The following is a 25,233-nucleotide window of genomic DNA, read 5'->3' on the forward strand; positions in this document are numbered from 1 at the left end:
CTCCAAGATACACCCCTTTCTAACCAATGACACCACAAAGCTGCCAATTCACTCCCTGGCCATCTCTCACCTCGACTACTGCAACTCCCTCCTCCTTTACATAGACTATCCGACTTCAGTCCATCATAAATGCTGCTGCCAGGCTCATCCACTTTACCAACCATTCAGTGTCTGCTACTCCTCTCTGCCAATCCCTCCATTGGTTTCCACTCACACAACGAATAAAAATATTAAAGTGGAGGTCCACCCTAAAAAAAAAAAAATTACACCAAAATGCTCCAAATATTTATTTTTTACTTACCATAAATTCTGGTTGCTATGTGGAAATTCCTAATCTGCCTCTTCCTAGTTCGTGGCAGGTCTTCTTCCTCATCCTCCTTGCGTTGTCTTCTGGTCGATGGGGCATGCTGCCTTCTGGGAACTGTATGTATCCCAGAGAGCAGCCGCCTATTCACAAAGCCCTGCAAGACTCGCACATGCGCAGTAGGAAACGGGCGGTGAAGCCAAGCCGCAGGGCCTCGGGGGGCCGACATCGCAGGCACCTAGGACAGGTAAGTGTCCTTATTAAAAGTCAGCAGCTACAAAAAAAATCGTGGGTGGAACCCCGCTTTAAAGAGTAAGTAAACCCGATGGGTGTTACTTCCTCTTTGTTTCCCTGCAAAGGTAAAGCATAATGGGCTACTATGCATCGCATAGTAGCCCATTATGTGTCACTTACCTGAAACCGATGCCTGCGATGTCCCCGATTTCCTCGCCTCCATGAAGCGTCCATCTTTCACCCTCTTCCTTATGGGTATCGCTGCTCCGGCGCTGTGACTGGCCAGAGCCGCGATGACGTCACTCCCGCACATAAGCCGACACTAACGGCATGATGCCATTCAGCAACGGCACGCTCAGTGCGCCTGCGCCGTTGTCTACGGTGCGCATGCGCCGAAGACATTGGTGTATTATTTATTGCAAATATCTCCTAAACCGTGTAGGTCTAGGAGATATTGCAAGCACCTACAGGTAAGCCTTAATCTAGGGTTACCTGTAGGTGAAAGTTCTCAGAGAGGGTTTACAACCACTTAAACAACAACTTACAAAGCCATCGACAACTTAGCCCCCAGTTACATCCAGGCCCGGATTTTCCACAAGGCCACTGAGGCCAGGCCTTGGGGCGGCAGGGCGCCAAGGGGCGGCAGTGGCATGGAGTCCCCCGACGCCCGGAACATACAGTTAAGGGCGGTAAGTTATGGGGGAATCCGCTCGCTCGTTAACAAGTGATTGCGGAGATGTCGCCGAAATCACTTGTAAAATGTGTGCTCCCGTCCGTCCTCCCCTCTCCCCCAAACCCCACATACCCCTCTCTGCTGGCTCTGTCTTCAGGACTCTGTCCTCCTCCCGGCCACTGAGTCTGTCTCCTGTCCCTGCTGCCGATGTACACAGTGAGAGGGGAGAGCGGTGCTCTTCCCATCTCAGCTGTGACAGGAGTTCTAGCACAGTGCTAGGACTCCGGTTTTGGAGGTGACAGGGTCAATAAAGAGAACATGTCACCTCCAATTGCTATCACACAGGAAATTGTTTTCTTCTTTGTGATAGCAAAAAAGTTAAGTGAAAAAAATTGAGAAAAGATAAATAAATAAATAATCAGAAATAATAATTAAATTAATCAAATAAAAATGTAAAGAATAAGAAAAATAATAAGGAAAATAATAAGAAAATTATACAAACATTTTAAAAAAGTAAGCGACAAGCTACAAAAAAAAAGTCATAAAGTAAAAAAATTTTTTTTAACCATGCCGCCCATTCTCCGTTGATTTGGAGGGGGGGGGGTTCGGTTGGCAGGGAAGGGGTGTATTGCGGAACCTGGCCTTGGGGCGGCAGGGAAAGCAAATCCGGTCCTGGCTACATCACTAACCTAGTCTCAAAATAACAACCAAATCATTGCAAAATTGAAGAGGAAAACTAGGACAGCCGCACTCCAAAAGCGTTCCTTTTAATAAAACTGGTCACAAAAATTACATGCCACAGCAAATATAGAACAGAAGCTGACGCGTTTCACACTGTAGTTCAGTGCTGAATCATATCATGAGCTATAATTAACCACTTGCCGACCGCGCACCGTCGTTATACGTCCACAAGGTGGCTCTGCTGGGCGAGAGCACGTAATATGACGTCCTCTCTCCCAGCCGCCACTAGGGGCGCGCACGCCGCCCCGCTCGCCCCCGACTCCCGTGCGTGTGCCCGGCAGGCGCGATCGCCGCCGGGCACACGCGATCGCTCGTTACAGAGCGGGGACCGGGAGCTGTGTGTGTAAACACACAGCTCCCGGTCCTGTCAGCAGGGGAAATGCTGATCTTCGGTTCATACAATGTATGAACCGAGGATCAGTGTTTCCCCTAGTGAGGCCACCCCCCCCCCACAGTAAGAACACACAAGGGACATACTTAACCCCTTCCCCGCCCCCTAGTGTTAACCCCTTCACTGCCAGTGGCATTTTTATAGTAATCCAATGCATTTTTATAGCACTGATCGCTATAAAAATGCCAATGGTCCCAAAAATGTGTCAAAAGTGTCCGAAGTGTCCGCCATAATGTCGCAATACCGGAAAAAAAAAATCGCTGATCGCCGCCATTACTAGTAAAAAAAATATAATAAAAATGACATAAAAATACCCCCTATTTTGTAAACGCTATAACTTTTGCGCAAACCAATCAATAAACGCTTATTGCGATTTTTTTTTACGAAAAATATGTAGAAGAATACGTATCGGCCTAAACTGAGGAAAAAAAATGTTTTTTTTATATATTTTTGGGGGATATTTATTATAGCAAAATGTAAAAAATATTCATTTTTTTCAAAATTGGCTCTCTATTTTTGTTTATAGCGCAAAAACTAAAAACCGCAGAGGTGATCAAATACCACCAAAAGTAAGCTCTATTTGTGGGGAAAAAAGGACGCCAATTTTGTTTGGGAGCCACGTCGCACGACCGCGCAATTGTCTGTTAAAGCGACGCAGTCCCGAATCGCAAAAAGTACTCTGGTCTTTGGGCAGCAATATGGTCCGGGGGGTAAGTGGTTAAGCACTGAACTACAGTGTGAAACGCGTCAGCTTCTGTTTTATGTTTTGCTGTGGCATGTAATTTTTGTGACCAGTTTTATTAAAAGGAACGTTTTTGGAGTGCGGCTGTCCTAGTTTTCCTCTTCAATTTTGCATATCATTGCATTGCTGGCACCCATGGTTTGGATCCAGTGAGAAGGTTCTTTGGTTTTATCTGAGCGGTCACGCTTTTTCTCACCAACCAAATCATTCTCTTTGTTCCCCCCAAGACCTCCTGCTCTCCACAGGCTGTGGTTTGAAGACCCCTGGTCTAGCCAGAGAAAATGTGCAGGCACCAAACCGATACGGATATACCAATTTGACGAGAACTAGAACTCTTCTGCAAGTTACGTTCACGGCAGTCAGTAGACATCTAGATAGATGTTATCAGTTTGCTCGGCACTGCCAAGCATAATGGATAATATGCCAAGCATAATGGATAGAGCAGCTTTATATCCTTGTCTAAAAGTCCCTGGGTTTTTCTTTTTTATCTATCTGTATTTCACAATTTCAGATTTCTGGCTTTATACAGCCCTACAGCAAACAATAAAGTCGGTCCATTCTCTGTTTACCAGCCAACAGAGCACTCGGCACACGGCCATGAGACTTATTGACTTCATCGAAGGGAACATTCGATATATAGCAATCAAATTCATGTATGATAAAAACAAGTAGTAAAATAACAAACATTCAGTCCCTCTTGCCCAAGCTGCTGTTATTTAGGGTTCAAGCACACAGGGATTTTACTAGGGTTCTCCTGATACCACTTTTTTAAGACCGAGTACAAGTACCGATACTTTTTTCAAGTACTCGCCGATACCGATACTTTTTTTTAAAATCTCATGTGACAGTGGCACATGCGTTAGTATATATTTTTCTTTTACAATTGAATTTTATTTATTTACAATGCTTTATTTTTTATTTAAATGGGGTGGGAGGGGGGGTTAGACAGTGTCAGTGTGTTTTTTTTTATTTTATTTTTTTATTATTTTTTACAATTTTTTTTTTTTTATTATTTATTGAAATTATTTTTATGTATTTTTTATCAGCCCTGTTGGGGGGCTTTGGTAAGATGTCGGGGGTCTGCCTTCTGGGAAACACACTGGTCCCAGGAGACAGCAGGGACCACTGGGAACGAGCTGCAGTAGGGAACCGGGCAGTGAAGCCGCTTCACTTTCCGATTCCCTCGCCGAGGATGGCGGCGGGGCAGCAGAGAGATGAGCTATTGCTCGTCTTCTGCTGCCGACATCGCGGGTGCGCTGGACAGGTAAGTGTCCAATTATTATAAGTCAGTAGCTGTAGTATTTGTAGCTGCTGGCTTTTAATATTTTTTTATTTTATTTCACGGGACCTCCGCTTTAAGAAGATGAAATAATAAAAATCTAGATTTTAGGATTAGTGGGGGGGGGGGGGGGTACCTCTGAAGTTTGATGGTCCTTGTTTTTCGAATGCGTTGGGAAATGTAGGCTCTTCTCAGTGCGACTTACTTTACAATGCACAGGTGGGTAAAACTCAGATGTGCGCCGTGGTCAAAGTTCAAGTTAAAATGTAGGTTAGCAAACTGTGGCCATGGCAGCTGAGCCAGCAATGTGGGATTGTGTAATCCATTCAGCCAGTGCGGGACGGAGCGTGTTGCGATGGAAACCTTTCACATACAATATGAGATTTATTCCACCACGTTCAGCAGGAGAAGCGGTGCCAGGACTAGGAGCGCACGTCTGTGCCTACATGCCAGGATCTGCAGAAGTGCAGCGGCAGAGGGAGCGCTCTGTAAAGTGGTATTAATCTAAAAAAACTAAAATGTGTTATAATCCAGTTTACCGCTCCTTAACCACTTAACCCCCGGACCATATTGCTGGTCACAGACCAGAGCACTTTTTGCGATTCGGCACTGCGCCGCTTTAACTGACAATTGCGCGGTCGTGCGACATGGCTCCCAAACAAAATTGGCGTCCTTTTTTTCCCACAAATAGAGCTTTCTTTTGGTGGTATTTGATCACCTCTGCGGTTTTTAGTTTTTGCGCTATAAACAAAAATAGAGCGACAATTTTTAAAAAAATGAATATTTTTTACTTTTTGCTATAATAAATATTCCCCAAAAATATATTAAAAAAACTATTTTTTTCCTCAGTTTAGGCCGATACGTATTCTTCTACATATTTTTCGTAAAAAAAAAAAAAAAAAAATCGCAATAAACGTTTGATTGGTTTGCGCAAAATTCATAGCGCTTACAAAATAGGGGGTAGTTTTATGGCATTTTTTTTTTACTAGTAATGGCGGCAATCAGCGATTTTTTTTTTGGTACTGCGACATTATGGCGGACACTTTTGACAAATTTTTGGGACCATTGGCATTTTTATAGCGATCAGTGCTATAAAAATGCATTGGATTGCTATAAAAATGCCACTGGCAGGGAAGGGGTTAACACTAGGGGGTGGGGAAGGGGTTGAGTATGTTCCCTGGGTGTGTTCTAACTGTAGGGGGGGTGGACTCACTAGGGGAAAGACTGATCTTCTGTTCATACATTGTATGAACAGAAGATCAGCATTTCCCCCCCTGACAGGACCGGGAGCTGTGTGTTTACACACACAGCTCCTGGTCCCCGCTTTGTAACGAGCGATCGCGTGTGCCTGGCGGCGATCGCGCCCGCTGGGCACGCGCACAGGAGTCGGGGCGAGCGCCTCCGGCTTGGCGCACGCGCCCCTAGTGGCCTGCGCGAGAGCCAACTTATAGCTACGGGCTCTCGCGCAGGGGAGCCGACCTGCCGCCGTAAAACAACGGCGGCTGGTCGGCAACCAGTTAATCTAAAAAAACTAAAATGTGTTATAATCCAGTTTATCGCTCCTTAACCACTTGCTTACCGGGTATTTATACCCCCCTTTCTGCCCAGGCCAATTTTAGGCTTTCAGTTTGCAATTTTTATCAGTTGAAATCACACAAATGGAGCTTTCTTTTGGTGGTATTTAAAGAGGGGTTCCAACCACAATTAGCATTTTTTAAATGTATGTCCTTTCAGCATGCGTTTTTATAATATAAATCCAGTCACTTACTATTTTACAATCTGCCGCCGCTCCGCATAGTTTTATAAAACTATATTTTTTGAATAACTATGTCCACACCGTTATCATTTTGCTTGTGGGCATTGTGAAGCCCACAAGCACTTACTTCCTGGATATATATATATATATATATATATATATATATATATATATATATATATATATATATATATATATATATATATACACACACACACACACACACATACACACACATTTTTTGGGGCAGATCCACAAAGAGAGTACGCCGGCGTATCTACTGATACGCCGGCGTACTTTCAAATTTCCTGCGTCGTATCGTTGTTTTGAATCCTCAAAACAAGATACGACGGCATCTGGGTTAGATCCGACAAGCGTACGTCTTCGTACGCCTTCGGATCTTAGATGCAATTCTTCGGCGTCCGCTGGGTGTCGTTCCCGTCGTTTTCCGCGTCGAGTATGCAAATTAGCTATTTCCGACGATCCACGAACGTACGAGCGGCCGTCGCATTCTTTTACGTCGTCTCTAGTTGGCTTTTTTCGGCGTATAGTTAAAGCTGCTATTTGGTGGCGTACGCAATGTTAAAGCGGGGGTTCACCCATACCCTACACATTTTCCCCTTCGCTTCATGCTCGTTTTGTCTAGGGGAATCGGCTATTTGTATTAAAATATGATCCGTACTTACCCGTTTACGAGATGCATCTTCTTCCGCCACTTCCGGGTATGGGCTGCGGGAATGGGCATTCCTTCTTGATTGACAGTCTTCCGAGAGGCTTCCGACGGTCGCATCCATCGCGTCACGATTTTCCGAAAGAAGCCGAACGTCAGTGCGCAGGCGCAGTATAGAGCCGCACCGACGTTCGGCTTCTTTCGGCTACGAGTGACGCGATGGATGCGACCGTCGGAAGCCTCTCGGAAGACTGTCAATCAAGAAGGAACGCCCGCTCCCGAAGACCCATACCCGGAAGCGACGGAAGAAGATGCATCGCGAAAACGGGTAAGTACGGATCATATTTTAATACAAATAGCCGATTCCCCTAGACCGAACGAGCAGGAAGCTAAGAAAAAAAAAAAAAAGTAAATTAGTAACCAGTAAATGGTTGAACTCTCGCTTTAAGTATGGCCGTCGTTCCCGCGTATAATTTTAAATTTTTTATTTTATTTGCGTAAGTCGTCCGTGAATCGGGCTGGACGTAATTTACGTCCACGTCAAAACAATGACGTCCTTGCGACTTCATTTAGCACAATGCACGGCGGGAAATTTAGGGACGGCACATGTGCAGTTCGTTCGGCGCGGGGACGCGCTTCATTTAAATAAACCCCCCCCCCACTCGCCGATTTGAATTACGCGCCATTACGCCGCGAGAGATAGACTACGCCGCCGTAAGTTACGGCGCAAATTCTTTATGGATTCGAACCAAATAGAAGTAAGTTACGGCGGCGTATCGTATCTCAGATACGCTGCGCCGGGGCAGATCTTTGTGGATCTGCCCCTTTATTTTTATATATATATATATATATAAAATAATAAACACCCCAATATTATATATATATCTATATCTATATACACACATAAAATAATAAACACCCCAATATTATATATATATATATATATATATATATATATATATATATATATATATATATATATATATATATATATATATCTACTGTATATACACACATAAAATAATAAACACCCCGACACAAATAAAATATAATAATAATAATAATAATAATAATAATAATACATTTTTGTTTTTATTATTAATAATTTATTTAAGATTTTTTTAAAGGTTTGGGGTTATTATTTACATATTCATTTATTTTATTTAACTAATTATTTATGATTTTATTTGTGTTACTACTAATAAAAAAAAAAAAATATTTTATTAAATAAATGTAAAATAGAAAACACAAATAAAAATAATTATAAATGAAAAATAAATAATATGTAAAAATAAATAAACCTCCAACCGTAACACCAAACCCTTAAAATATATATTATTATTAATAATCATAATAATAATAATAATAAACACCCTAACACAAAATACATCTAACAATAATAATAACAACAACTACAACAACTTTTTTGTGCAGGTTTTTATTATTAATAATTTGTTTAATATTTTTTTAAAGTTTGGGGTTATTATTTACATATTATTAATATATTTTATTTAAATCATTATTTATGATTTTTTGTTATTTGTGTATTTATTTATTTCAAAAAGTATTTATTGAGTTTTCAAGAGATACAACAAATAAGATAAACGATGCAAGTTGGTATATTTATTTTACATTTATGTATTCATACTGTATATTATTACTATTTTTTTTTTGTTTTTTTTACAAATGTTTCAATTTGAGCATAAAGACATGCAAATCGTGTGTTTCCATTCATTTATATGGCAATAAAAATGTGCCAAAAAACTTGCAAATCTGCCTAATTTAATCTACAAAAAAGGCTCCAGAACTTTTTTGATCTTCAGCCGTTTAGAGTGGAGATGTGAACAAACTCCATAGAGATTTTTTTTTATTTCTTCCTCCGGGATTTTGGAGCTTCAAGCTACAAAACTGAGGTGTGAATGGGGACTGAAGACAAGAAAGCGTGTTATCGGGCTGATCGGCAGGCATAGGTGTGCGCAGCCTATTGCATTAAGGTGTGCACCCCAAAGCTCAAATACACATGTGCAGTAGGGCAGTAGATGTTGTCAGTAGAGCAGTGGACGGTGTCAGTAGGGAAGTAATGTATTTTGTTATTTAACCGCTTCCATACCGGGCACTTACGCACCTTCCTGCCCAAGCCAATTTTCAGCTTTCAGCGCTGTCGCACTTTGAATGACAATTGCGCGGTCATGCTACACTGTACTCAAACAATTTTTTTTATCATTTTGTTCCCACAAATAGAGCTTTCTTTTGGTGGTATTTGATCACCACTGCGATTTTTATTTTTTGCGCAACAACTAAAAAAAAGACAGAAAATTTCGGGAAAAAAACAGGTTTTTATTTTTTTCTGTTAATTTTTTTGTAAATAAGTAAGTTTTCTTTTTCAATTACGGGCACCGATGAGGTGGCACTGATGGGCACCGATAAGGTAGCACTGATGGGCACCGATGAGGCGGCACTGATGGGCGGCGCTGGTATGCGGCACTGATGGGCACTCATAGGCGGCACTGATGGGCACTCATAGGCGGCATTGATGGGCACTCATAGGCGGCACTGATGGGTGGCACAGATGGTCACTGATAGGTGGGCACTGGGCATAGATGGGCACTGAGAGGTGGCACTGATGGACACTGAGGGGCGTCACTTCAGTCAGTGCCCATGTTGCTAGTCAGTGCCCATTTGTGGGCACTGATTGGCATCTTTTGTGCTCTTTTTTTTTATTTTTTATTATTGTTTTGATGGTGCCATAGTGGCTTCCCTGGTGGTCCAGCGTGGGGATCCGAGGGGGGGCTGCGCTGATAAACAATCAGCGCGAACCCCCCGTCAGGAGAGCAGCCGATCGGCTCTCCTCTACTCGCGTCTGTCAGACGCGAGTGAGAAAGAGCCGATCGACGGCTCTTCCTGTTTACATCGTGATCAGCCGTGATTGGACACGGCTGATCACGTGGTAAAGAGCCTCCGCCGGAGGCTCTTTACCGAGATCGGAGATGCAGGGTGTCAGACTGACACCCCGCATCACCGATCGCCCCGTTGCGCGCCCGTGGCGGCTGTTATCCTGCAGGACGTCAATAGACGTCCAGTCAGGATTTCAGAACCACTTCCCGGACGTCAATATGGTGGAAGTGGTTAAAAAAAAAAAAAAAAAAAATTGAATATAATTATTTATTTTTTTACAATTTGTTAGGAGCCCCATTGAGAGGCTTTGGTGAAATTGCAAAGAAATGGACTGAGGACAGAGATTCCCCAGTCCCTTTCTCTGTAGCCTCAGCTGCCACGGGGGTAGGGGAGCATTTGGCAGGGGAAATCTGCATAGCACAGGGTGATTAGGGTGTGCCCAGACACACCCAGCACACCCTGTGCACACGCCTATGTCTGCAAGTGAAAATAAAATGAAAGAAGACCAAAAACTAATGCAGCCACCGCATCTAAAGGACTGATAATCTGCAATCTATTACGTTTTTGTTTTTTTTGTGTAGTGCCCATTAGAGAATCTTGGGCTGGCCTTTCAGCCGCGGTGATGCTGGCACATACACTAAGAAATAGAGTAGCTCAGGTTCAGCGTTAAATTTAAGGCCAGGGATAAAAGTAATACCGTCCGTTTCCCAGCAGGGAAAATCTCCTGCTAACAAAACAGAGGATGGTATTAATGGACAGAAGAAATTACTTACTTTTTTCCTTCATGAGCAACTTTCTCCTCCCAGCAGCTTCCCGTCTCTGCAAACGTAAGCGGAGAGGAACGTTAGTGAAACGCTATTCCCACACGATCGATGTGTCTGCAAATCAGTAACTCTGCTTAATAACATACGGGTTGTAGATGATTGTCAGAGAGGAACATCCACATAGAGATAAGATGTTTAAAGGCCATATGGGGGCAGCTGGGACCTGCCCAACACTCCTAAAATAATATACAGTGGAACCTCGGATTGCGAGTAACGCAGTTAACGAGTGTTTCTCAATATGAGCGCTGCATTTTTAAAATTCCTGACTCGGTTTGCGAGGATTCAAGCCGCAGCGATGTGCAGTACCGCATTTGGCCTGAGGTGGGGGGGGGCGCTGGAGCTGAGTCTAGCCATTCGGAAATGCTCGAAATTACTCCGCTCACGAGCCTTTTCGAGATTTGCCAAGGTCAGCCGAGCTGTCCTCGGGGCTTTTCGTGTGTTTCCGAGGCTCTCCGGCGCCCCCCCACCTCTGGCCACATGCGGTATTGCATGGCATTGAAGTCAATCCGAAACAAATTATTTTGTTTCCATTGACTTTAATGGGGAAACTCGCTTTGATATGCGAGTACTTTGGATTACGAGCATTCTCCTGGAACGGATTATGCTCGTAATTCGAGGTTCCACTGTATATGGGTAGAACACAGGGCCACTTTAACTATATAGATAGAAGGGGTAGTAGCCCAAGGCCCAATGGTCCAAGGAACCCACCAGATCTTTGTTTTGGCCTTGTGCAAGCTACCAATAGGCCAAGGGCACCATACATTGTGGTCCATTTATTTATATAGGATTCAGGTGGTGGTCTTCAAAGTAAGGCCTCTTTCACACGGAGCGGACCGTTTTTGTGTCCGCTCCGTGTGTGTCCGTCGGCTCAGCGGGGATCATCCGTAATCCCCGCTGAGCTGTCGGCGGACAGGGCGGTCCCCGCACACTGTGCAGAGACCGCCCTGTCTCTCCTCCGCTCTCCCCTATGGGGAATCGGATGAAGACGGACCGTCTGTCCGTCTTCATCCGATCCGTTCCGTCGGACGGAAGAAAAATATGGTTTTCTTGCATCCGAAAAACCGGATCCTGACGGACGCGGATGGTTGCGGACGTTAGCGGATGCTCCATCCGCTAACGGACGCGATCCCATAGGGATGCATTACAAGTCCGTAAACGGACTTGTAATAAACGGACGAGCGGTCCGCCAATGTGAAAGGGGCCTAACCAAGAACCAATAAAATGTATCTGTTTTTTAACCACTATCTATTGGTGCCTTCAACGTACATGTTGGTTAGTATTTACTTACCAAAAATAATATAGGTTATAAGTATTGGCTTTATTAAATGTGGATTTATATTATTGTGATAACAGTTAAAATATTACAAATACTGCAGTTGCTGACTTTTGAAAAATTGACACTTACCTGTCCAGCGCGCCCGCGATGTCATCGTAATCGCTCGGTCCTCGGCTGCTTCCGCCGCCATTCTCGGTGAGGGAATCAGGAAGTGAAGCCTTGCGACTTCACTGCCCGATTCCCTACTGCGCATGCGCGAGGATCGCGGCGCGCCATCACTGGTCCCCGCTCTCCCGTGGGAACAATGTTTCCCAGAAGACAGCGGGGGGGGGGGGTTTGACGTGCCAGGCTGGATTCCCCGCGGGGATCCGAATTTGGAAGTGGTGCAAATACCTGTCCATTAAACATCTAAAACCCTCTTATTATGCCGATGACACCTGCCCAGCATGGTTGCTTAAGGATAACATCAACACAGTCATCGATGAGATTCTGATCATGGTTAACCTCTCTTTGACAACTGGAGAGTTTCCAGATAACTGGAAACATGCCCTGGTCACACCAATCTTGAAAAAAAGCACGCTGGATGCCAAAGTTATGTCCAACTACCGCCCCATTTCAGGACTATGCTTTCTGGCTAAGCTGGTGGAACATGAGGCTCTTATGCAACTTCAAGCACATTGTGAATTACGAAATCTTTTTCACGATGCTCAATCGGGGTTTAGGCCCAAAAGAGGGATCGAGCTATCCATCCTGGCCACTAGAGAAAGGCTGCTGGAGTCGAGAGACGCGGGGGGGTTGGCGGCCTTGGTACTGCTTGACCTCTCCGCGGCTTTCGATACTGTCAGCCACAAGATCCTCCTGGCTTGGCTGCAGGACGAGTTCTATATTACAGGCGTACCCCTTACTTGGATACGCAATTTCCTGACAGGCAGAACATTCCAAGTAATATTGGGCTCATTTAGGTCAGCGAGGGTGCCCCTTCTCTGCGGGGTCCCTCAGGGCTCGGCAATTTCTCCGTGGCTGTTTAATTGCTATGTGAGGCCCGTGGTAGATATCATCTCTTCATGGGGATTGGCCACTCAGGTATACGCTGACGACATACAAATTGTGGCCAGTGATGCTCTCAACCCCACGGCAGCCCACCTTCTTTCCTGCTGCCTCTCATCTATTCAGACATGGATGAAGGACAATCGTTTGGCCCAGAACGTATCTAAAACTGAGGTACTTCTTACAGGCCCAACACAAAGTTTAAACCTGCTTGCAGAGTGGCCCGTATCAATGGGCCCGTGCCCCACTCCATCCAGCCAAGTAAGAAACCTGGGTGTCATATTTGACAATAAACTTTCATGGATTCCACAGGTGAGGAATTGTACCAAGAATGCCCTTTACTATCTTCGGATGCTGCGACGGGTAAAACATCTGCTCTCCCAAACACACAGAAATACACTAGTACAGGCCTTAGTCATCTCACGTCTTGACTTTTGCAATGTGGTATACCTTGGACTCCCTACTAAATGGCTCTCCAAGCTGCAGCTGGTGCAGAACCAGGCAGCTAGGTTGATTACGGGGACCTCAAGATGGGACCATATATCACCCGTTCTCAGACTACTTCATTGGCTCCCATGCGCAAGGAGGATTGAATTCAAGGCTTTGTGTGTTATGTTCAGGGCCTTCAAACAACATGGCCCACTGTTCATTAATAACATGGCCATACATTACCACCCCCCCAGGGCACTGAGATCGGCCGATCAGGACTTTGCTGTCATCCCTCTAGTAAGGTTGATTTCGTTCGGTGGCCGATCTTTCAGAGCCAGAGCCGCCTCGCTTTGGAACCTTCTCCCGTTGTCTTTGAGGAAGTACACTGTTCTTATTACCTTCAGAAAGGCTCTAAAAACCTTCCTCTTTGGGGCAAGTTGATTATGACCACGCCTAATTAAACTGACCTGGCCCCTCCTTCCCTCACCCTATGTCCCCCTCACTCCAAACCCCCTTGCTACTGTTTGTTTTTATTGTTGATATTTTATATGGTTTCTCTTTTTATTTATGTACACGAGCCATCAGTTCGTCTACGAAGTCTTTTTTCTTTCTTCTCTTGGATTGCTTTTTGGTCCAGAATAGACCAGCGGACCTCCTTCCAGCGCTTAGACACACCCTTCAGGGTGTATGTGGCGCTGTAAAGAAATATTAAAATCAATCAATCAATCAATCTCCCCCTGAAAGGTGTTAAATGTGACACCAAAGAGGGGGAGGGATCCAAAAAGCGGAGGTTCACTTTTTGTGTGAACCTCCACTTTAAGGGCTGGTTATGGTGAATCTGCAGGCTGCGGGTGCGTTTGGAGGACATGAGACACGGGTCTGGCGGATGTGCCCACCTGGGGTATCCGAGATCCGTCACAGTGGTTTTTTTTTTTTTCAAAATTGTCGCTCTTTTTTTGTTTGTAGGGCAAAAAATAAAAAAACGCAGAGGTGATCAAATACCACCAAAAGAAATCTATATTTGTGGGGAAAAAAAAAGACGTCAATTTTGTTTGGGTACAACATCACACAACCGCGCAATCGTCAGTTAAAGCGACGCAGTGCAAAAAATGGCCGGGTCATTGAGCAACCAAATCTTCCGGGGGGCTGAAACCGTTAAAGCGTCGCCTATGGAGATTTTTAAGTATGGAAGTTTGGCGCCATTCCATGAGTGTGCACCAATTTCAAAGCGTGACAAGTTAGGTATACATTTACTCGGCGCAACATCATCTTTCACATTATGCAAAAAAAAAAAAAAAAAAAAAAAAAAAAAAAAATCGGGCTAACTTTTGTCCTTTTTTTTTTTTTGTCTTTTTTAATTCATAAAAGTTTTATTATTATTAAAAAACAAACATAAAAAAGACTACATGTTTGAAAAATTGCTGTGCAAATTCCGTGCGACATAAAAAGTTGCAACGATCACCATTTTATTGCCTAGGGTCTCCGCTAAAAAAGAAATAATAATAAAACAAAAGACATATATAATGTTTGGGGGTTTTAAGTCATTTTCTTGCAATTTTTTTAACAAAAATGTATGATTTTTACACGTAGGAGAGGAGTGGCAGAATTGGTTTGGGAGTGAAGTGGTTACACAGGCCCTGTGCGAGAACCTGTTCTACAGTCAACTATTTACTGCTCTCAGGATGAGCTTGGCTTCATCCAGTTCCGACCATTGCACCCTCTGCTCATTTATTTATAGTAAATAAGCTGACCAATGTGTTTTCTTGTTTACCCACATTAAGCACTCTGATGATTCTATTCATCTCTAAACATGCACATAATAAAAAAAGCAGCTGTCTACAAGTAAAGCAAACAAAGTCTTGCTTCAGAAACTTCCATAAACTAGGTCAAAGGTTGCAGAACAAGGTGTAACAGTAGAATCATCCTGGTAGGCAGACAGTGCTACTTGTTTAGAACCACGTGGGAGGGGTACCAGCGTAGTTTACTAGTATGGTCAGGGCCGCCATCAGGGGGGTACAGGCAGTACACCTGTAAGGAGCCCGGAGGTCCCCAGGGGCCCGGATGGCAACCCCCTTTAAAAAAAAAAATAATTTTGTAATATATTTTTATTTTATTTTTTATTAAAGGTCCAATTTTTTTTTTAGGGGTCCAGAAGTCCCCAGGGGCCCGGAGATCCCCAGGGCCCTGCATGACAACCCCCCTTTTTTATATAAAAAAATATTTTTTTTATATATTTTTTTATTTCATATATAAATATATTATTATTATTATTATTATTATTATTATTATTATAGGGCCCTGGATGGCAACCCCCCTTTTTCTTATAAGTATTTATTTTTTATTTTATTTCTATATATATATATATATATATATATATATATATATATATATATATATATATATATATATATATATATATATTATTATAATAATAATAATAATAATAATTATTATTATTAAAGGGCTCAGAGGTCCCCAGGGCCCCATGTGGCAAACCCCCCTTTTTTTATTTATTTTTTATTAAAGGGCCCAGAGGTTCCCAGGGCCCTGGATGGCAACCCCCCCTTTTTTTTTTATAAATGTTTATTTTTATTTTTTTTATATTTTTTATTTTAATTTTTTTTATTAAAGGGCCCAGAGGTTTATTTTTTTTATTAAAGGGCCCAGAGGTCCCGGATGGCAACCCCCCTTTTTTTTGTAATTTATTTTTCTAAAAAAAAAAAAATGTATATATATATATATATATATATATATATATATATATATATATATATATAAAAAAAGGGGGTAGCCATTCGGGGCCCTGGGGACCTCTGGCAGGGCCCTTTAATAAAAAGAAAAAAAGAAAAAATATATATATAAAAAATATATATATTTAAATGTATTTTTTAAAAAAAAGGGGGGTTGGCATCTGGGGCCCTGGGCTCTGGGCCCTTTAATAAAAAATATATATTTTTTATTAAAGGGCCCAGAGGTCCCCAGGGCCCCAGATGGCAACCCCCCTTTTTAAAAAAAAATACATTTAAATATATATATTTTTTATATATATGTTTTTTTCTTTTTATTAAAGGGCCCAGCCAGAGGTCCCCAGGGCCCCGGATGGCTACCCCCTTTTTTAGATATATTTTTCTTTATTTCTTATTTTTTTGTAAAAGGGCTTCCGCCCCCCGCTTCTCAATTCGTGGCAGCCTCCCCGCTTCTCAATTTCAGGCAGCAGCACCCCCTCCCCCCCGGTTCTCTACTCCAAGGGGTCCATGCCTGAAGCTGTGTAAGGGGCCCCATAATTCCTGATGGCGGCCCTGAGTATGGTTGCTAAACTCAAGGCAGTCCATGTATAAAAAGTTTGCTGCGCCGAGGTCTTTAGAATTTGCGCACACACAACAAGTTACCACTGTATAGTCTGTAATATCCTATGATCATCAGCGCCATCTAGTGGCCATACGTATGCAATATTTTTCTGAAAGACCTCAATTAACCTCTTCCTTACCGGGCCATTATAAAAGAACGCCGGCAGGAACCCTCCCTCGATCCGGATGGACGTCACATGACGTCCTTTCTGCCCGGCCCGCGTGCCCGGTGGCTGCGATGTCCGCCGGGCACCCGCAATTGCCGGTGATCACGGCAGGAGTGTGGATCGGTGTGTGCGATGATGGGGTGTAAACGCACAGATCCTTACTGGGCCATTATAAAATGACGCCGGCAGGAACCCTCCCTCGATCCGGGTGGACGTCGCATGACGTCCTTTCTGCCCGGCGCACGTGCCCGGCGGCCTCGATGTCTGCCGGGCACCAACGATTGCCCGCAATCACGGCAGGACCATGCAAACACACAGTTCCATGTCCTGTCAGCGGTGAGGAGACTGATGTGTGTTCCCAGTACAGAGGAACACAGCATCGGTCTCCTCCCCTTTTGAGTCCCCTCCCCCCTACAGTTAGAACACACTTTAGTAGAACATATTAACCCCTTCAGCGCCCCCTAGTGTTAACCCCTTCCCTGCCAGTCACATTTTCACAGTAATCAGTGCAGCACCGACAGGGGACCCCAGACGAGGAGGATTGGGACTTTCCTGTGCAAAACCATTACACAGAGCAAGTATGAAATGTTTAACCGCCTCAGCCGCGGAGGATTTGGCTGCACAATGACCAGACCATTTTTTTGTGATACGGCACTGCGTCGCTTTAACTGACAATTAAAGCGGTATTTGATCACCTCTGCGGTTTTTATTTTTTGCTCTATAAAAAAAAAAAGAAAGAAAGAAGGAGCAACAATTTTGAAAATAGTAAATATCCAAATTAAAAAAAAAAAAAATATTTCCTCAGTTTAGGCCTTTATGTATTCTTCTACATATTTTTGGTTAAAAAAAAAAAAAAAAACACGCAATAAGCGTATATTGAGTGGTTTGCACAAAAGTTATGGCGTCTACAAAATACGTGATAGATTTTTATTTTTACTTGCGGTATTGCGGCGGACACTTTTGACACATTTTTGTGTCAAAAGGGCTCACGCGCCCTCTGGTGGCTCTCCCGGGCGAAGCTATATATATATATATATCTATATCTATATCTATATCTATATCTATATCTATATCTATATCTATATCTATATCTATATCTATATCTATATATATATATATATATATATATATATATATATATATATATATATATATATATATATATATATATATATATATATATATATATATATACACATATACACACACACACACACACACACACACACATATATACACACACACACATACACACACACACACACACATACACACACACACACATACACATACACACACACACACACACACACACATATACAGGATTTTGCCCAGACGAACCATTTTGATGCAGTATATTGAGTTTACAAATCATTTTAAAGTAGTAGATGTGTATAGATTATTTTTGGAGAACATGGTTTAGTGTCACTTTAACCACTTAAGGACCGCCGCATGCCTATTTACGTCGACAAAAAAATGCACAGACAGGCATACAGTTACGCCCCCTTTAAAGTGGAGTTCCACCCATAAATATAACATTACATCAGTAGTTTTAAAAAAATGTCATTAGTCCTTTACGAATTTTTTTTTTTTTGATGCCTTCAAAGTGTTGTTGCTAGGCAGAATAGTTAATCTTCCCTCTTCCTGCACCTAGGTGCTTAAGCTTCCTAACCTACACCGCACAGACTCCTGGGAATGTAGTGGGTGTAACTTTCCAGGAGTCTGTGCACTCCCCAGTCTCGAAGAATCATGTGACTTGGACAGCACAGGTGCTGAAACCTGATCTGACACTGCTTGTGCAGCACTGAGCATGTGCGAGATCTTCAAGGCTGAAATCCAGGAAGTCATACAGTCTGGCTTCATGATGCCCACACTTAAGATGGCCCCAGTCAATTTCTATTTTATAAAGTGTCTAAATGCTGTAACAACCTAACAAAACAGACCTTAGTTTACAGACTAATTTTACTAGAATACATTAAGCTTGTGTATTACAGGGGTATTTATATTTAAAATGTGAAATTGTGGCCGGAACTCAGCTTTAAAATGCAGGCGGCGCGCTCGCGACCCTGCCGCGAGCCCGTCCGTGTGTCCCGCGGACTCGATCGCCGCGGGAATACCCGCAATCGTCTCACGGAGAGATAGAGAGGGGGGGATGCTAATGTAAACAAGTATTTTTCTTCCGGCGTAGCGCATCTCATATGCGCTACGCCGACGTAACTCTGAGAGGAAGAGCTGTATTCACAAAGCACTTGCTCCCAAAGTTACGGCGGCGTAGCGTAAATGGGCCGGCGTAAGCCCGCCTAATTCAAAGTAGGCAGGTAGTGGGCGTGTTGTATTCAAATGAATCGTGACCCCATTTAAATGAAGCGCCGAACGAACGGCGCATGCTCAGAATCACGTCGAATTTACTCCCCGAGATACGCCAGCTCAATGCCTACGACGTGAACGTAACCTACGCCCAGCCCCATTCACGTACGACTTACGTAAACTACGTAAAATCCGACGACATTTCCGACGTCCATACCCTAACATGACTTAGACCAACTATTTGGTGGTTTAATTTTACGCCGGACGTACGCCTTACGTAAACGGCGTAGCTTATTGCGACGGGCTTACGTACGTTCGTGAATCGGCGTATCTTGCTCATTTACATATTCGAAGCGTAAATCAACGTAAGCGCCCCTAGCGGCCAGCGTAAATATGCACCCAAGATACGACGGCGTAGGAGACTTACGTCGGTCGTATTAAGCCAGAATTCAGGCGTATCTAGGTTTTGAGAATAGCACGCATAGATACGACGGCGCATCTGGACACTTACGCTGCGTATCAATAGATACGCCAGTGGAAGTCTTTATGAATCTGGCCCAGTGACACTGATCTCCACTCCGTGTAATCGGAGCGGAGATCAGTGTTTGGTCACGCACAGCCCATCCCCCTCTACAGTAAGAATCACTCACCAGGTCACACTTAACCCCTACAGCGCCACCTAGTGGTTAACCCCTTCACTGCCAGTGTCATGTTTACAGTAATCCCCAAAATGGTGTCAAGAGTATCCGATGTGTCCACCATAATGTCGCAGTCATGATAAAAAAAAAAAAAAAACGCTGATCGCCGCCATTACTAGTAAAAAAAATAACTTTAATAAAAATGCCATAAAACTATCCCCTATTTTGTAGACGCTATGGCCCGGATTCAGATACAATTGTGTATGTATCGGCGGGCGTAACGTATCTCAGATACGTTACGCCGCCGTAACTTAGGGCGCAAGTTCCGTATTCATAAAGAACTTGTGCCCTAAGTTACGGCGGCGTAGCGTATGTGGTCCGGCGTAAGCCCGCCTAATTCAAATGTGGATGATGTGGGCGTGTTTTATTTAAATTAATTGTGATCCCACGTATTTGACGTTTTTTTACGAACGGCGCATGCGCTGTCCGTGAAAGAATCCCAGTGCGCATACTCAAAATTACGCCGCAAATCGCCAATGCTTTCGACGTGAACGTAAATTACGCACAGCCCTATTCGCAAACGATTTACGCAAACGACGTAATCGACGGAAAATTCGACACTGAACGGACGTCCATACTTAACATAGGATACGCATCATATAGCAGGGGTAACGTTACGCCGGAAAAAGCCGAACGTAAACGACGTAAAAAAATGCGCCGGGCGGACGTACGTTTCTAAATCGGCGTATCTACCTAATTTGCATATTCCTCGCGTAAATTGATGGAAGCGGCACCTGGCGGCCAGCGTAAATATGCAACTAAGATACGACGGCGTAAGAGACTTACACCAGTCGGATCTTAGCCAAATTCTGGCGTATCTTGTTTTCTGAATACAGAAAGAAGATACGCCGGAGCATTCTAGAAGTTACGCGGCGTATCAATAGATACGCCAGCGTAACTTCTTTCTGAATCTACCCCTATAACTTTTGCGCAAACCAGTCAATAAGCGTTTATTGTGATTTTTTTTCACCAAAAATATGTAGAAGAATACGTATCGGCCTAAACTTTTGGGGACATTTATTATAGCAAAAATATAGAATTTTTTTCAAAAATTTTCGCTCTATTTTTGTTTATAGCGCAAAAAAGAAAAACCGCAGAGGTGATCAAATACCACCAGAAAAAAGCTCTACTTGTGGGGAAAAAAAAAGGACGTCAATTTTGTTTGGGAGCCAATGGTCCGGGGCTGAAGTGGTTAAAGGAGTGGATGTGTATGGATTATTTTTGAAGAATATGGTTTAGTGTCACTTTAAACACAGTAGCACAATTTAGTAGCGGCCCTATCGTCTTATCTAATAGGACCGGTGCGACAACATATGCTTTTGCCAGTTACACGTCTATAAAGTGATTTTTGTTTGCCCGATAAAGGTCACCCGCACACCTTTGCCCTACTTATGCCCTGCACCCAGGTGGGTTGGGGATTATGTATTCCCAAGGGAAGCCTGCTCACCACAGATGACATTAACCTGCCGGGGCAGGTCGGGCTCGGTCTGCATGTCAGAACCAACATCTAATCCCACTTCAAAGGCAGGCGCAGTGCGCTTTATATCTGCGGAGCGGGGAGCTTTGCTACTTATTTTCTTTTGGGGCTTTTAATTGGGAACATGACATCACTTCGGTCATAATAAGCAGAACGCAGCTCTAAAAAAATTCCTCCTAAGCACTTTCCTACCATCAAAGGCGAGCTGCTGTTTTTTTCTTCTTCTTCTTTTTAAAAGCTCCAATTAAAATGTATTTTGGGAAGCACTTTGCGATCCATGTTCCTCCGCGAGCCAGACGGTACAATGGGGCAGAAGTGTCCTTGCAGCACGGAGTGCCATTGAAGATTCCTCAGATGTCTCCAGACATTCGAAGTGAAAAACAGATATTTTTTTGGCTTGTTCACCCCCAGGTGCGGACAGGAAGGGGTTAAACTTAGAACGTTTCTCACCATAAATATGAGTACACCGCTCTAGAGCGCCCTCACCTGACCCATCGCCTCAGCAGCCCCGGATCACATGGCCTTGTGCGTCAACCACTGTGGGGGTTATATTGTCATTAACTGCTTGCTGACCGCCACACGACTATTTACATCGGCGGAATGGCACGTCTGCGCATATGGACGTACCCATATGTCTCCCTTTAAGACGTGGCATTGCAGTCCGCCGCGAGTGTGATCGCGGGTCCCGCGGACTCTACTCTATGTCCGACGGTGTCCGGCGATCGTGTCACAGGGCTGCAGAACAGGTAGATGCCTATGTAAACAAGGCATCTCCCTGTTCTGCCTTGTGACAGGACACTGATCCTCTGCTCCCTGTCATCGTGAGCAGCGATCAGTGTCGTGTCACATGTAGCCCACCCCCCCACAGTTAGAATCATACTTAAAAGGGGTTGTAAAAGTTTGTTTTTTATTTTCTAAAATAGGTTTCTTTAACTACTTGCCGACCAGCCTACGGCGGCAGGTCGGCTTCCCTGCGCGAGAGCCCGTAGCTATACGTCGGCTCTTGAAACGGCCGGAGGCGCGCACGCTCGTCCCTGACTCCCGTGCCCGGCGGGCGCGATCGCTGCTGGGCACCCGCGATTGCTCGTTACAGAGCGAGGACCGGGAGCTGTGTGTGTGTAAACACACAGCTCCAGGTCCTGTCAAGGGAGAAATGCCTGACCGTCTGTTCATACAATGTATGAACAGCGATCAGTCATTTCCCCTAGTGAGGCCACCCCCCCTACAGTTAGAACACACCCAGGGAACATACTTAACACAAAGACTTCATCCTACAATTGTCCGAGTAAAACTCTGGCTGCCAGGTCAGTGAAAGAGGCCTGTCCGGGTACGCTAAACCCACTCCGGCAGGAGTGGCGCAGAAAAGTGTTACACTTGGGAGCAGCCCACGCCTGGATCTGCTATTCTCCCTTCTTCTTCAACTTTACTTTCCTCACCACAAGTATTACTGTTATTACCCGGCTGGGTAATAAAGAGCACAGCAAAGAGCACCTGTCGTGGACATTCCTTTACTTCTGCTATTGTGATGGAAGTGAAATAAAATGAATATTTTATTCTATGCTATTTTGTGTTATGATTAGAACCTCTGAAATGTTTTCCTTTTCTTTTATATTCTTATAAATTGTTTTTATTTCCTTTTAATTGCTTGATCTATATAAGATATAATACATATGCATGTGTGAAATTATATATTACAATAGTGTTATATTCCTTAAATGATATGACAGATAATGTTTTAAAATTACAAGTACATCTTAAACTCTGAGTGAAGACAAAGGACTGTTGAAATCAAAAGCAGATGTCATCCCCTCACGTCGGCTCTTAAAACGGCCGGAGGTGCGCACGCTCGTCCCTGACTCCCGTGTATATATAATATATATATATATATATTATACACACTGTATGTATACAATGTATTATATAATGTAATGTATACATACTAGGGTTGTCCCGATACCACTTTTTTAAGACCGAGTACAGGTACCGATACCAATTACCGATACTTTTTTTTAATCTCATTTTTTATCTTTAACAATTTGTTTTTAATTTTTTACAATTTTTTTTTATTTATAATTTTTATTTATTTATAATGCTTTCTTTTTTTTAAGTGTGTGTGTGTGTGTGTGTGTGGGGGGGGGGGGGGGCGGTGGACCGTGTCAGTGTGTGTTTTTTTTTTTTTTTTAATTATTCTTTTTTTTTTATTTATTTATTTTTTCAGCCCTGTTGGGGGGCTTTGGTGAGATATCAGGGGTCTTAACAGACCTCTGACATCTCCCCTTTGAGACAGAGAAAGGAACTAAGGACACATGTTCCCCTGTCCCTTTCTCAGCAGCATTAGCTGCGCTGAAAATGAATGGAGTGAAGACAGCGTCTTCTCTCCATTCATAAACAGAAACATTGTAAACACAGATTATGATGTTTCAGTTATGTGAATAGACAGTGATTTACCGGCTCCTACCCCGCTCTCCATCCTGACATTTCCAGGGGGTGGAGGAGGAGCACGGAAGGGGAGAGAAACACGGTGGGATACACGGAGGGAGAGAGAAACACGGCGGGGGACATGGAGGGAGAGAGAAACATGGCGGGGGACATGGAGGGAGGGAGACAGACTGCAGCAAAATGGAGGGGGGCTGGAGGAGGACATGGGACAGTCAGCTGTGATCGTGTGTGGGGGAGTTACAAGCACCGATCACCGCTGATTTTAAAGCAGCTGAAAGCCGTGTGGGGGGGTGTAGAGAGAAGCGGAGGAATTACTTTTATATCTATACAGCGGTGATCGGTGCTTGTAACTTCCCCACGCACTGATCACCGCCGACAGTACAAGTATCGGGTGAAGCATTGGGAGCATTTGCCCGAGTACAAGTACTCAAATGCTTGGTATCGGTACCGATACTAGTATCGGTATCGGGACAACTCTAATACATACAATACATGTTTCAATTAACGAGGGGAAAGAACACAGGGACGGGCTATGCACATATTGATCACTGTGATAGCCAGTCACAGCCACAGCTCTCCCAGCTCCCATTCTTTAGGATGAGACCTCTGGATATGACGCTGAGCACGTGCACTCAACTTCTTTGGTGGACCATGGCGAGGCCTGTTCTGAGTGAAAATGTCCTGTTAAACTGCTGTAAGGTCTTGGCCACCGTGCTGCAGCCAGGCATGTACTGGCCAAGTGGCCATTGGGACTACAGGGAGTTTCCTGGATGGAGAACAGGGAAAGGGGCTAATATGTAATTTACTGGGCCCTTCTTTTTCTAAATAAAGACAGGGAACACACTCGTTCACTGTGTCCATTCATACCTGAAGAATAGTAAACAGTGTTTACTATGCTTCAGGTTGTGAAAGAACAGGAAGCCACTTAGCGCATTCACATTCCTTCACTGCCCCGTGCAGCTAAGGCTGCAGAGAAAGGCATGTGTGTGTGTGGCATCTTCTACCGTATGCGTAGTTGGGTGGGATTTTTTTGTGAGGTAAACTGTGCAGGTAAAATTTAGGCAGGCTAGGTTAGGCTAGGCCTGTTTTCTTTGATCTGGGGGCAGGAAGTGGTTAGTGTAGCAGTGGGTGTGACCACCTATGCTCTAGTTCTAGGGGGCCTCCCCTGCTTCCAGGGAGAATGATCTGGAAGAGGGGCAGGGCACAGGACTGGAGTGGCAGGGAGCTCATGTGAGGAGCCCTGACCAATTCCCTATTGGAATTGGCAGGCCTCCCATATAAGCAGCTCAGGTTCCAGCCCACTGGGGGGGGGGGGGGGGTGCTCGTCCGGGAGACGTGGAGAATGGAAGTACTAGGCAGTAGCAGGAGCCCCACCCCCATTTGGGGGGGTGCGAGGCCTAGTGGAGTAGCCCAGGAGAGCTGGAAGGGAGCTTCATTTTTACACGGTCATGGAGGAGGTGTCCTGGAACAGAGGGCCTGGAGAAGCTGTCGGAACGTGCGTCCAGTTAAAGTTCTCCATCATGGACTCGGGGCAGGA

The 25,233-nt window shown here is 44.1% G+C and overlaps 1 protein-coding gene across 1 annotated transcript in view; it reads right to left on the bottom strand.

The window, feature by feature from the left end:
• Positions 1-25,233, bottom strand: part of CERS3 (ceramide synthase 3) — a 187,839-nt gene that overhangs the window by 145,960 nt on the left and 16,646 nt on the right. Inside the window, exon 2 of the mRNA XM_040342326.1 lies at positions 10,459-10,504. The gene's annotated coding sequence lies outside the window, so the exon portion shown is untranslated. The remainder of the gene's footprint in view (positions 1-10,458; positions 10,505-25,233) is intronic.

Source organism: Rana temporaria, chromosome 3 (genome assembly GCF_905171775.1).
Source record: "Rana temporaria chromosome 3, aRanTem1.1, whole genome shotgun sequence".
Taxonomy (NCBI): Eukaryota; Metazoa; Chordata; class Amphibia; order Anura; family Ranidae; genus Rana; species Rana temporaria.